Raw genomic sequence first — 15,509 nt, 5'->3', positions numbered from 1 at the left:
CATTGTTCTTGAGACACACAGGGAGGAAAACTATTACTTTGCCTTCATTTTTTCCCCCGTGTTAATCTCCTGAAGTGAAGAGAAGTTGGTGTGGCTTCTCCATCTCAGTTGCCTTATCCAGAAAATTGGAAATCTCACCAGCTGTCAGTGACAATAACTTCATTTAAAGAGAAGTCATAAAGTGTATGGGGTAGCAAAGTCAGGAACCTGTACGGAAGGAGTCCAAATGCACTGTCAGGAAATTCTCAAATGCCTGAGTGTTAAGGGCTCTGAAGTTGCACTCTACAAAGGAAAGCAGATGTAGGAAAAAAAAAAAGAACTGAAGGACAACCAGCAGATTTTGCCAAACATCCTGGGTATATTGGAGTGGCTGTAGACTGCCCTGAGAAGCAAACTGTGACTCTTAGAGGGCAGATAATGTATCCTACAGCAGCTTTAGATTTTGCATAACAAACATCCCTCTGTGCTGGCACAGCTGCACTGCCAGGCTTGCTGGCAGCCAGGGAGAGGAGACCGCCCCACCCTGACTCTGCAGATGCTGCTGCACACTCTGTAATACCAATAGTTGGCATGGGAGTCTCACAGCACTGTTCCTCCATGTGCAGACATATGATAGGTAATTCTTTGGTTTGTAAAAATTAAAATGAATCTTCAGAATTCAGGGCTTTTAGGAAGACAGATGGTATTTTAATTTTTCTGTAATCCAAAATAACATTTTACTGTCATGCAAAGTTATTGTCAACAGAACTGTTACAACTAAGAGATTAAGTGGCCTGCAGAACAGAGTGTTACTTAGAAAAGCCTGTAACCCAGTAGGAATGTTTCATTAAAAAAATAATAATTAAAAAAAATCAACCTGGAAACAGTCTATCATTGAGTGTAATGGTCTAACTTCTCTGTCTTACCAAATAGAGTATTATACTTTCCAAAGGAAAACAGCAGTAATACCCACAATTTGTTTGCCCAAGTCTTACAGCTGTATCAGAGACAGTCCTGTAATAAGCCATAACATTCCTACTTGCAAAATGTACAAAACCAAGGTAAAATAACATTACAACACAGCCAGTGGGAAAAATACTTACTGTTGATGCATAGCACAAACTATTAGGAGCTACAACTTAATTTTCCTTGGTAGAGCACAGAGACTACAAGCAAATGGAAAGTCCATACCAAATGGGAAGAAATCTGTGCCAAAAAGCTATGATCATTTGTGACTTAAGCTACCAACAATTGGGTGCTCTGATTGCTCAACACTTTGAGAGATTACCAAGGAACTGTGGTTAACTTTCCTTCTTTCAAATTAGATATATAGTAGGCTTTACACTGAATACAAACGTTTTGCCTTTACATTTTGAAGCCAGCAGGTAGAAAACAATATAGCAAAAAGTCTTGTTTTATAAAGTGTGATTTATATGCTTTTTATGCATGCAGTGTCCACTTATTTAATAAAAAATGCTGAGATCAATTAGAACTTGTAGATAGCACATTGCAATTCACATTTCTCAACAGACTAAACATTTAATATTATTTTTAATAGGTGTGGTGATATCTGGGAGCATAAGTCACAGCATTCACTTTCTAAGGTTATTCAGACTGGATGACACAAGGACTTTCTCGTACCATAAACATTCCCCACCCTTCCTATGTGGACGACACATAAGCCTGCAAAACAAGCTTGCAAGTGCTGCAGGGCCCTGGATGAGTGGTTTGGCAGATGCACACAGAAGATTTTTACTGAATGAAATAGCAGAGGGGAGTAAGCCTCCAATGGTGATATAAATAGGGATTTCAGGAGCGATGTAAGGATCTGCATTCACCATAAGCAAGTGCTACCCCTGACACAGTACAACCAAAATGCTGTGGATGTGGAAGCTCTATTTTGAAAACTGGTCTGACTCAGGACATGGTGTCTCAGGCAACAAACCAGCATCACCAAGTGGTTAGCCTAGATGATATTTTATGCTGGGAAACACAATTTATTACACACATTTGACATCCACAGCAGTGTTTTGACTGTTTAAATACTTTTCTGTTCGTTCAGATAGCAAGACATTTCTTCAAGTATCCACATTATTACTCTAAAGAATTAGGAACAGAAACAGCGTGTAGCTTGCACAATCACACAAGTCTTTTGAAAGAGGTAATTAGGCCTTAAAGGGCAGATTGCAATGGGATATTGCAGATAGGAAAATTGCTCAATTTTGTGGTCTGCCATGCCTCTTGCATTTTACAAAGCCATTTTGCATCATTTGAGGGTAAAAATTCTCTTAAGTATTAAAAAGCAGAGCAGCTATGGTTTGTTTTATTGCAAGCAATATTGCCCTTTCCTCCTCTGAAATTATTTTTCCCTTTTCTTAACAAAAACATTCACATAAGCAGATGTTAGTACCACTACACTCTCTGCCACTCCTCTTTAAATGCACTGCTCTTCTAACACTTTTTTTAGACTCTGTGTCAGACAGAATCTTGCAGAAGTTCTGAGGCAAGGAAGATGTAACCATGCTGGCCAGTCAGCCCTGCTGTGAGTCAAAAGACACTCCATTAAAATATTTTCGTGCCATCTCTATATTTAATACAGGGAGTTGGATTTCTTTAATATTAGGATTTTCAGACTCATCTCCAGTGTTTCAAAGTGCTTTTGTTTTTAAGGTCTTTGCCTTCTGTTTTTCAGAACTCATACTTCAAGAAGAAAAATTCAAATATTAGTCTGAGGCTAAGTGTAAATAGATCAACAGGGATGATCTCCAAACCAGTTTCAGATGATGCTCTTCCTCCTTACTTTCCTACTGATAGACACTCAATCACACCCAAACTTACTTGAGATACTGCTCTTTACATTTACTCCTGGCTACAGATAGTAATAATGTTTTTAGGAGGAGAAAATAAAGAAGTGAATTTCAGCAGTTATCAGTAACTGCAATAAATTCTCCTTCCGTTAGTTAGCAGTTGAATGATCCTGTGAGCCACTTCACTGACTTCAGCAAAGTAGCATGTGATTGATTCTTTTGTACTTCAATAATTTACATTCCTCAGAAGTATATTTTTTTCCTCTGTCATGGTTTCACTTAGCTAAAATATATGAAACAGTTTAACTAATGCCATTGTACTTCTCTTCAGATGTTCAGTGGGTTCATTCTGTAATGAAAGTGTAGTGCAGTCAGTGAAACGAGAGCATTACACAAGCTGAGCCTGAGCTCTTGCTTCATAAAGATATGCATAAAGTGCATGAAGCTGCACAAAGAGGAGACTTATGGAAGTGTGTGTTAGCTTAGTAACAAAATACATCTTAAACAGCTGCTTTTTGTAAACACTTGGCCTTGCTTTATCTCTTTTAATATGGAGGACTGTGTACTGGATTGTTCAGTGGGGATACTGGGGGGAAGAAGATAAGAACTGTTCTGCTCACAAGAAACAAAGTTCTATAGTCTTTTTTTTTTACTGTTAAAACAGTTTTACAAAAAGCATGAATATTTAAGTTTGTATCTTCCATTACAACCCATGGCTATTGTTCTGAAGGACAAAATTACAAGCAGTAACTTGCCACATCTGACATGATTTTCCAAATAAAGGACACAGTGTCATGACATGATTTTCAAAAAAAAAAAAAAAAAAGTCATTATCGTGATTCACATACTCTGAATGAATTCCTTATATGTACAAAACAAATCTTGCATTGCTGACCTCTGCAAAGGTACAATCTCTGGTGTTAGCTTTACAAATAATTTCCCTGAAACTTTTCCAAAGGGCAGTCTCATGCCAGCACATTCCTCTCATGCAGAAGTACTTGCTCAGAGATGGCACTGGTGAAATGATCTAACTTCACATGAATCCAGTGAATAGGCATAGATAAAAACAAAAAAAAGATGCTCTGGACCAGTTCCTTCTGACTTCTTGGGTCACACTCTTAAACCAGTTTTGCTTTTAGGTAAAGAGGGAGGTTGTTTGAAGAGCACAGAGTGGGCATCCATGAGATTTTTACAGCAGAGCCCTGTGGTGCTACTGCAAGTGTTGCACTTCGATTCTCTTATTCCATTACAAATTCCATTTAAAAATGTTAATAAACTGACTAGTATCCTGAGCAGAAGAGGATTAATCAGGAGAAAAATGAAAGGGGAACAGTCTCTTCTTGTTGATTGTTTTCAGAACAAACCCAGCACCCAGCAGAAGAATTAAAAGTAAAGCATTTGACCAAGCCTTGTTCATGAAAGACACATCTTTTCTTGCCTCCTTACAGAATACAGAACTGTGTGTCTCCCTGAGGGCATTCTGTATTGTTTTGAGCTGTAATGTTTTGACAGTGGAAAAGTACAGGTCTAAATATAGCACACTTTGTCAAACTTTGTTTAAAAGAATGTTCCAAAAGATGTATGTTTTAAAATGTACCTTGCTATTGTTTCCTATGTGAAACCCTTTATTAATGGGGATTCTGCAGGTCAATAATATCAGTATGTGGCCATTAGAAAGGACAGATTGTTTTAGCAAATGTTCAAGTCACACTGTAGACCTTAGGTTCACATTTTTCTTTGTCATAGTCTGGAGTGCAGGAAGTCTCACTATTTTGTTTCTTCCTTTCTATTTACTTACCAGTTCCTCTTCTCTGGCATATAAGAAGCTATGTCCTTGAAAGGCATAAAAAGTACAGTTTGCTACTTTATTTCCAGAGCTTTTCTATGATAGATTCTAACCCACAATTTTAAAACTTCTGTTTATGTGGGAGGAAAACCTAACAGTCAACAAGCAAAAAGGACACTGTAACAAGTCTCTGAGGCAAAAAAATTCAGTATCTGAAAATCCACAGTGTATTGAAATCATAAATATCAGAGATCGAAGGGCTTAAGGAAAAATAATAGAACTAGTAACAAGACTACCTACTCCAGCAGTCTATCCTTCCAGCATTAAGAGTTCCCTCATTATAAATGAAATTCCCTGATTTCATATGTAATCCTGTGAGGGGAGAGTGGAGGCATGGGCACAGTTACTGGAAGAGGAAGGAAGCATGTCCATGCAATTTTTTGCTCCCTTAAAAAGTTTTCTGTTCATGCAAATGAAGGATTCAAGAAAACACTTCATGCTCTCCCTCACTTCTGTTTTAGAAGGAAGGTGTTCTGTTTTAGCAGGAGAAGGTAACCTCTGGGAAGCAGGATGCAGGGAGTTACAAGCAGGTCTAGATCTCCTCACAAATAACATCCCCTACTGTGGGAAGTGTGATTCTTCATACTTTACTGGAGCTGTACATCCAGCCTTTGACTCCTCCTCTGTGACCACAGACATGTATTCTGCCTCTGAGTACCTAGAAAATACTTTATTTTCCCCATCTTTATTTTCTGATTTACTTTTAAAGCTGCATATTCCTTGAAGAAGGTTTTTGCTCACATTGCATAAACAGCTCTTCAGGCACTGCTGTGATACAGTATATGCCTACCGGAAGGAGAATGAAAGAATAAAAAAACCCAAAAATTATAAAGTTAAATTATAGAAGAAGAAATTTCAGCAGTGATGAAAGAATATGGTGCAATTTCACAGCAGTGTAAGTTTTAAGATGAGATTTTAGATTTAAAAAATACTTTGGAGCAGAAATTATGTCTTCTGCTCACTCTCTGATGGCAGCAATTGTTTCTATTACCTTTCTTTGCAGCAGCAAAACTGTACTGAAAGAGACAACACCAATTCCTCTGTAGGAAGAACGGAATTATGCATTCACAGCCATAGCTTGGTGGGAGAACACTTGCCTCCCACTTCCCACCAGTACTTGTTAAAAGCAGGCAAAGGCCTAGCAGGGCAGCAATTGAGCTGTTTTTTTTTCAGCTTTTGCCCCTCCCTGCCAAGAAATGCTTAGAAAAGGAAGTCCCCTGATCTGGTCCTTGGCACCAGACTAGCATTTTCCTGCTGAGGAAGCATGAACATTCCTTGTGGAATGTGCACTGGCACTGTAACAGGTTTATCTCTGTGGAGGGGCTCATTGCCTCCATCCATATGGGTTATGAGAAACTGCTGCCACACCCAGCAACAACAATGGCACGACCTGAAAAGAAATACCCAAATGCTGGTACTTCACATAGGACATACTAAACTTAGCAAAGCTGCACGTCAGTCACCCCATGGCGCAGGCTCTTCTCAGTGTTAACTGTGAAAACTCAGTTATATTTAGCCAAGGATCACCCTCAATTTTTATCCTATCTTTTGTCATCAAACTCAAACTGATTGCAGTGCCTTCTCCTGTGCAACTCTTCAACCTGCAGGCAGTGCAGCTCTGCCTTTGGCCCCTTGGAAGGCAGGATGGGATTGGGAAAGATTGCCTGGATAAACACCTAGAGAAATCTCTTCAGTATCTATAAACTTTTATGATAATTTCTGTGAAAGAAGAACTGGAAAAGTGCAAAGGGTTCTAGGTATTCTAGACATTTTTGCTCTGAGTCATCTCCGCATCTGGGAATCTTTCCTTGCAGCTACATCACAGACACACCAGATCTTGCTCTGAACTTGAAATAAGGAGTCCTTCAGGAAGAACAATCCAGAATTTTGCATTTCCAAGCAGCTCACATTTGCAGTTCTCCCTTTGAAACAGATCTTCCAGAAGACTTTTTTTTTTTTTAATTAAAAAAGTATGTTTATTGCTTTTATGGATGGAAAGTTGTTCACTTAAAAAATGCTGAACAAGTATGTTAGCCTTCTGAAAGATCTTCCTTTGTTTCTTCAGAAATGGACTGGCAAAGAGAAAAGCCCTCAGCATGTAAGGCCTAAGGAAGACAGTGGCCAGCACCATGTTGAGATGTGTTTTGAGAAATCTGTCACATCAAGTCCCAGTCGGCACATAGCTATGGTCCCCATTCAGCTGTGATGGGTGGAGATCACAGAAGCCCAGCTAGAAGCTTCTATTAGTGGCATGGAATCTGAATGGATGACTTAGAAATTCCTAGCATCCTAAGCCACTGCATGGAGACTGCCAGTCCATGGCTTTCAGAACAAAAACAAAACAAAACAAAACAAAACAAATCTCTAAAACCTGAATCTCAGTGGGAAGGAGAAGTCCTCTGTCCCTTCCAGTTACAATGAAGGAAGTGCCAGCCATATTATAGGGAAAAATCCATACTTACGTGGTTGAGAAAAATCACAGAGCCATACAACTTCCACATGATTTTTTTTTTTTTTTTTCCAAAACCTCCTAAAGGCACCAACTATTGAAGCTATGTTGATTAAGTGAACGTTTTGGTTTGGAAGGGCCCCAGGAGTGGCTCCGGTAAGAAGCTGAGAAGCTCCCCCTGCTCCAAAACCAGCCAAGGAGCCATCAGAGAGACAACAGATGTGCCTCAGCAATTAACATACGAAAGAATCAACGTAACACCTGAGCAGAGAAGTACTTAGGAGAGGAGAGCTGTGCTGGTGGTTGGAAGAAGGTGCCCAAGCATAAGTTTCTCTGCAACCCATGGCGAGATGGCAGCTGTCCCCCAGCACTCGTGGAGGAATGTGGTGGAACATTCCCTGAAGGTACCAGGAGGGGTGAACTTGGCCAGTGGACTTGGATTTTGTGGCGAGAGGATTTGCTGCCTGTGGACTCTGATTACACAGCTTTGGAAGACCCTGGTGCCAAGGGAGTTTGTTCCTGAATGAGCCCGTGACTCTGTGGGAAGCCCATGCTGGAGCAGCTCTGGACCTGGTGGGAAGGACTCATGAAGAAGAGGTTCGTGGACGACTCTTTCCCATGGGAGGGATCCCATGCGGAAGCAGGGAAGGACTGCAATGGATCCTTCTTCCTGAGGAGGAAGGAGCAGTGGGAACCACCAGCCTGTGAACTGACTCTAAACCTCATCCCCTGTCCCCCTGTGCCATTGGGGGGAAGGAAGGAGAGAAACCGGGAACAAAGTGATTTGGGCCTGGGAAGAAGGGAGGGGTGGGGTAACACATGCAAGCCCTGCTCTGTGTGTGTCTGTGTCCTGTGTGTGTTTGATTAGTGTGGAATTAGATTACTATTTTTTCCCCAAGTTGAGTCTGGTTTGCCTGGGACCTTAATCGTTGAAGAACCCTCCTTGTCCTTTTTCTCGACCCATGAAGTTTTGTCCTCCTCACCCCAGAGTGGGATGTGGGAGGGGAGTTCTATGATTTTCATCCTGTAGTGCCATTAACATTTATTTTACTGTGACATTCATACTAGGTCTGGCTGCTGGGCTACATGACAAACAAGGGGTAATTTTTTCTGCACATGGCTCTCTTTCTCATCCTGGTGCAGGGTCACAAAATCTTAGAATGCTCATGATTTTATTCAGGGACACGTATGCAATACAGGCCTACACAGTGTGCTTCCAGTGTCCCTTGAAATGCATTCACCACTGAGCCCCCTTTTTCCCTTCTTTTTTTGTGTGTGTGTTTTTTTTTTTTTCTCCTTCTTTTCATCCTCAAAGACTAGGAAATAATATTGTTTGCAATCAAATTCAAAAAGAACGAAGTCTTCAGATTTATAATCGTATCTCTAATCTTCAGAATAAATTGAAAATACTCTAAAGCTAAAGCCCTACATGAGCTGTTTATCCTAAGTGAGGATACATGAAGGAAGGTAAAACAGGAACAGAGTCTGTATATAAGACAGCATTGTATGAAAAAAACCAAACCCCACCACACCTTGTAAAACAAAAGTTATATATTTCTTCTCCACTTGGCTTTAAGGTAGCAATCACTTACCAAAGTGTAGGTGTGTTCTAAGGACATAATGTTCTCACTTACTATGCTTCTTAAAGTATGCTCTGTAATTCCCATAGCAAAGGGTGCTGATACATATTCCTGCCTAACAGACAGGCAGGACCTGAAGATCACCTCTGACTCAACTTGGATTCAACAGTCTGAACCCTAAAATTTCTGGCTTCAGTCTGTTATTGTAGAAACTCTTGGTTCACCAGAGGCAGTTCCTTCACCGCACCAAGAACTTCACTCTTCAAAGCTGTATTCCGTGACAATGATGGTACTACATAAAAAGAATGGAATCATAGGCTAAACCTGCTATGTTCCTCCTAAGATCTTGTCAGTAAGTAAAGGCAAACAGCTAAAGGGAATTTTGACAGGTTTAGTAATTTCTCCCTGCTCTCCTCTGCTCCCTTTTACCTTCCAGAGAGAGACTCCAGTGCAGTTTGAATCTGCAAGTGATCTTTTTTTATGCTACTTTCCTTAAATTTCTGCATTGCACCTGTAACCCTACAGAGGCAGTATATTTGCCAGGAACTGAAAAAAATGACATTTGCTAATCTACGGAAACTGTCCACAGATTCTCTTCATTTGGAGCTTTCAAATCTTGGCTAAATTCCTTTACTAGGTTGAAAACTACCTCATCAAATGAGTTCTCAGGAAGGATATTTAACAGGATGCAGTTGCTTTCTCTATGACAATTTTTTTTCCTTGAAATTGTAATTACTTAACCAAATATTTCACAGCAATAGATGCTAAAGGGTATGCAGAACTACATAAGGAAAGCACACTTCAAAATAGGAGCTGTGGTTCTTCTCTATCAAGTATGATTTTTTAAAAAAGAAACAAGCAACATCTTTGATAATTTTCCAACCCCTGAATTAAAGTTGGCATTGATGGAGAAGACTGTATTAATTTTCATTAACTTCTCATTTTTATTACAGATTACTTAAACGTAATTGAATCCTTATCCAAAAATACCTAAAACAGTGCAACAAAACCTCTACTCAAGCAGTTAAGAGCAGCCTGACTGTGATGCTGGTGTTAATTCTGGCTCTGACAGTGACTTCCCAGCACCCTGGATGAAAGTTGAAAATTTTGACTGCAGATTTATTGTGGGCACAAGATTGATGCTAGAAGGAATGCCCATCAGGACAAAGTGAGTTTAAGCTAAACACATTTTAATCTCACAAGTTGGCCAGACCTTGGAGTCATCTGAAAGTACAAGCCAAAAGCTGCAGACAGTGGAGGAACTGCATGAGGATCCCTCATCACTAAGGTGAACACCAGTTTGCTGTCATACTTAAGCCCAGGTTTCCCTCATTAGACTTTTGCCAATATGCACATTTTTCACATGACCTTGATCTGTGTATTGCAAATCACAGAAAAACTACATTTGAGCTTCTCAGATGGTAGGTCTGGGTTTCTGGCTGAAGGTATTACAGCTTGTCTTGGAAATTTTACATCTGGGCTTGCTTTCAAGGGAATCTCAAGTGTTCCAACAAACACATCAATTTAATTAACTAGCCATGCCTCCGATATTAAAACTCAAACCCAGTCTTCCTTCTGTAGCAGAATGTGGCACTGTTAATTCTGATTAAAGCCAAGTGTCCTAGGGATGCAAAATATGAACCATAAGAATAGACCTGTAGCAATAAATCTGTAGAGAGATGAGGGATTCCAAGCCACAAATAAAACTTTTCTAATAATATATTGCAATAAAACTACCTTTTCTGAAGAGAGTATACTCTTGCAGTTATTTGTGGCATTACAAGTAGTAATGTAATCCTTAATTAATATTAATTAATTCATTAATAACCTGACATCCTGTTCTTGGTGATTCGGTGGATTCCAAAAGTTTTTCAAACGGCTGTCTCATTAAGCCATTAAGATATACTTTAATCCTTTGAAGGTAAATGAGTAATTCTCCAGCAAAAATCTACTGCCTTAACATGGACAGGAACAAGAAACAGACAATTCTCACTGAAACTTTATGTTAGAACACTGGACCTGCCTGAACTTTTGCTTAAGTTATTTTTCTTGCTATTGCTGTCTTACTAAGGAAAAGAGTTTCAAGTTCATACTTCCATACCAGTAAGACTTCATGTTTGAAAATGCTGTTGTGAACACTTCTTCCTAATAGATGGCACCAATCTCAGACTCAGACCTGCTGCCAGATGCCAGAGATCAAAAATGCACCTAGATGAAGGGGGTTGGACTAGATGACCTTTAAAGGTCCCCTTCAATCTGAACTATTCTATGATTCTGTTATTCTAAAATAATCTGTTACAGACTATCCTAGATTGGAAATGTCCAGTGAATATAATGTATACAGATATCACAATAATTTATAAAGGAAACTTGCACATCCTGGAATGGAACATAATAACAAAACATATATGGATATCAAAGTCATTTAGGGAGCAAAAGAAACATTTCCTCCTGGGAAAGAAAGAAAAAGATTTAGAAATTAAATGTTTCCTACATTGCTGGTTGCAAAAGAAACATTTCCTCCTGGGAAAGAAAGAAAAAGATTTAGAAATTAAATGTTTCCTACATTGCTGGTTGTAATTAAAACACTTAAACAATCATTCAGTAATGCCTCCTTTTGCCCCAAGATCTTTGTCATTTCTGGTATATCTTATAACTGAATATTATAATTACTTGTGATGAGATTATTATGCACTCATGCACATTCATATTTTAATTTTATTTTTCCTATAGCAGATTGTTTCTAATTATACTAATAAAATATTTTGAGCACTAAACTCTTTTATAATACCTAGCACTCTGGAAATAATTATTTCAACCTTTCTCCCTCCTCCCCCCCCAGCTACACAGCATTAGCTAGCCAGTATAATCACTATATAAAGTTCTGAAATGCCAGAGATATTCCTGAAACACTTAAGTGCAGTCCTAAAGCAAGCTATGGTTATCATAATTACTTTAACAGAAATTGTGTGTTAGGTGATTTACAATAATAGGGTTAAATTCAAAACCACATCTACAGTCAGCTGAATCTCTACTATTCTAAGGCTGGTTCATCAAGAGCCTCAGCCTACAGTAATCAATCCACTGTTCTGAAAAACACCTGCTGGGAATGCTCCTAAAATGCCAGCCACCAGCTGGGAACAGCTAGAACACAGTAGCTACTGCTCTGATCCTTTCTGTTCCTCCAGTTCTCTTCAGGGAAAAAAACTTACAACAACAACAAAAAAACCCACAAAAACACAACAACAGACAAAAAAAAAACAAAACCCCAAACCAGCAACAAACCTGACTCAATAACATTATTTAATTTATGAGTATCTGTCCTTAGCATTTTATCTAGCTTTATAAGCTTTCATTTGCTACTTTGATTGGCTCCCGCTTTGCCATTCTCACCTCTTTTATGTCTGTGTATTCACTCAGATCAGTTAGTGACACAAAGGCACTTTCAGAGCCACATTCCCTAGGCCTCCACATAATGCATAAGCTTGGGGTACTCTCCTTAGTGTTAGGGGGCTAACTAAAACCTCAGGACTGCTGATCCCCTGCAGCACTCTCCAATGGATACTTACTGGCAACTTGGGATAAACATTAGCATGAGAGCACCTTAGGTCTGTCCCACTGGGTACCATCACATACCCTGTGCTCCCTCAGGGCCTGCAAACCTTCATATGTAGGAGGGTTCCTGGAAAAAAATGATCCTTCACCTTGAGTCCGTCTTGGCTGAGGTAGTTTTTCACTGTGTGCAGCGCAGACAAATAGTTTCTTCAGCTTGCACTGGACTATCTCAAAAGGAGATAGGAGCCCTAGAAGACCTAGCAGAGCCTGATTTTCAGCTGGGACAGATGTTCACCACTGGCCACAAATGCTTTGTAAGGCTGGGACTGAGGGCCCTCCAGCAAGCTGCTCAGAGGACACCTCTTTGTTGCTTCTCTTCCTCTCCCTTCAATCTTCATTTGGAGGCTGATGGAAAAAATACAGTGTGGTTTTCTTTGGATGGCACCTGTGCTGCCCACAGACAAAGGCTGCTGCCAGAAACACATGGTTTCTTCGGGGGAAAAGTGGAGCTTCTGCAGAGGATAGGAGGCTGATCTTGATGATGAATCAGATACCTAACAGTGAATCGCATATAAGGCAGGCTTGAAAAGAAGCATTTCCTTTACTGCCAGTCACCAAGTGGGCTCAAGGCACTTACCAAGAGATCTCTACCGTGGTCTTCAGAATACATGGGCTGAACAAGAGACTGCTTGGTAGAACGTGGGATTTATAGGAACTTTGTTTTTTGTCATGTGTGTTTCGAAGTTCATGCAAAATTGTGACACATTAACATAGATGTGGTTCATCTCAGACATTATCTAAAAAGGCTGGGCATGTATAGCAAAATCAACAAAAAGAAGTACCAAAAAAGAGGGAATTGTCTTGGTTTCTAACTGCTCTGTGTTCCAGTGAGCACAACATGCTTTGGGGTTTGAAAATACTGATTTACAGATATATCAGAACTAATCAGTTTAGCACATAGAGTTCTTTTGCAAGTAGATACATGCTATTTTTCACTCTTTGATATTCTGAATTTAGTTCCTGTTATCTGGTTTGCATTTCTGGTCCAACTTGGAAGTAACAGCAACAGTTTTGACAAGAAACTAGTCTGTTGCAGACACTTCCTGGTTGCATGCATGTGCAAAGGAGCCTGCTACCCTCAAATATAAGTGCTCATGGAACTGAAACCATAAAAGCCAACCACTGCTTTATGTAAGGAAAATAATTTTGCAAAAAACCTCAATATTCACATTTCAGAAAATCACAGTCAGTGGAGTTTTAAAATCCCAGCACACCAGTCCACAGTGAACTCCAAGTATACGGGTCACGAGCTGAAGCAAAATCCCACTGAAGCTAAATGCAGTGTCATGACCTGCACCATCACAATGCCATGGATGAGGAAAGATGGTAAACTGTGCACACAATGTAATGTTCATTCCCTCTCCTTATGGATGAGTAATTCCTACAAGCATCATGCAGTAACTCCGGTTGCTGTGGTCAAAAGGCATTGTGCATCCTGCCCACCCCTTCCTGCCCTCGATCTGTCACTGAATCAGCTGCAATTTCATTAATCAGCAGCGATTCCCTCTCCAATTTTAACAAACTTCTGAGAATTACTAATGAGAAAATAGATTTCTGTTGTCACAGCGAGAAATTCCATCTTTTATTTAATCATACCACCTAAATAAATTCAGCAGAACATTTTTATATAAGGCCATGAATGCAGACACGCAGATCTGCAGCTAAAATAACTGACTTGACTGTATTATCCCTTGTAAAGTTACTGAGATGTTTAACTGACTATATATTTCAAAGAAAATTAAAACATTTTTCTGAGATGAGGAATTTAAATTACTAAATTATTTTCTTTTTAAGGATTAGAACTTTCATACCCATTTTTGAAGTTATAGGAAGAAATATCTGTTTTGGGATTCATAAGCAAGTTCACCCAGAAACAAATCTACTCTTCTTTCTCTGTGAATCAAGGTAAAAAATAGATTTTCTAGTACACATGCACAGAGTTACTGATAAAGAACTTATTTTGTATTTTGGAAATGCAGCAAATGCTGAGTCAGATGAAAAATAAAAATACAGGAGAGAATGGAGGTAGCAGTAATGAACAAATGTCTTCTAACAATTTTAAAACCCCACAACAATAAATCAATCACAATGTTGTTTGATATTTATTTACAGACCATTAAAATTATCATCAGTGGACTTGCTGACTCTTTGGGAGGACAGGCTGCAAACTACTTTTACAGGTACATATTGAATTATTTCCTCATTTTATTAAAGGATAAAACATATTCAGGCATATTTGGAAAAACATGAGAATTGACCATAATACATAAAAATAGCCATATTCATAACATTCAATTGTTTAATCAAAGCTGCTTAACATGTTCTTTATTGCCAAAAAGGTATTTGATTTTAAAGACAGCCACTTCTTTGCAATTTTACCGGAGAGAAACGTGTAGCTCTCCTGTCCACTTATGACTGAGTAATAAATTACATTCAAATCTCTGAAATTTTTCACACTTCTTTTTTTAAGCTAAAATAAATCAAGTTCTGTCTTAATTTTAATCTTTCCTCCTGCAGTATAAAAGTACCACAAAAATTTGTGTTGTCCTGCTTTTCTTCCTTTCTTCAAAGAGGAACAAAGAGATTATTCCTCTGAGTCCAGCTTTAATGTATTAAGCCTCTTCTTGAGATAAAAGTGGTAAAAGTGCAGTAGTTTTCCCGTAATCATGCGTGTGTGGCAGGCTGCAGGCAAAGCATGAAGAGGTGAAGGATGAGGTGCCTCTTGCCATCCTTCAGCTGCCCTGTCCTTCCCTCAGACACAGAGTAGGGACCGGCCACTAGTAAGGGGCACCTGGATGCATGTTGTAAGGCATGGGTACCAGGTGATGAAGAAACCCAAAGGAACATGACGACCTGGGAGAGGAGAAGACTCTGAGGGGTGAAGCAGTGCACAACATGGGAGCTCTAGTTCTCACCTGTGCCTTGCTTGCTGAAACATGGACACATCAATACTGCTTAGAGTCACCTGCTTGTTGTACACTGACCCAGCTGGTGCTGAACTATTCTTACAGAGTTGATTTTAAGTAATTTTTGCAGCAAGCATGTCTTCGCCTTGATTCTGCACTGACTTCCCTTCTGGAGGGAAGCAGAGGACACCGGACCACACCCATTCCTAACTACGATTTACCAACACACACAGTACTGGAAGGAAGGGGTAGAGCTTGAAAAGATGCGGTCACACACAAATTTGGAAGAGGGATATATGATAATGAAATCTTACCAACTCCTTAAGT

At 39.5% G+C, this 15,509-nt stretch overlaps 1 protein-coding gene across 6 annotated transcripts in view; it reads right to left on the bottom strand.

Moving 5' to 3' along the window:
- OXR1 (oxidation resistance 1) overlaps positions 1-15,509 on the bottom strand; it is a 270,959-nt gene that overhangs the window by 87,424 nt on the left and 168,026 nt on the right. The window lies entirely within an intron of this gene.

Source organism: Apus apus, chromosome 2 (assembly GCF_020740795.1).
Source record: "Apus apus isolate bApuApu2 chromosome 2, bApuApu2.pri.cur, whole genome shotgun sequence".
Taxonomy (NCBI): domain Eukaryota; kingdom Metazoa; phylum Chordata; class Aves; order Apodiformes; family Apodidae; genus Apus; species Apus apus.
This window is presented reverse-complemented; position numbering and strand designations above follow the sequence as displayed.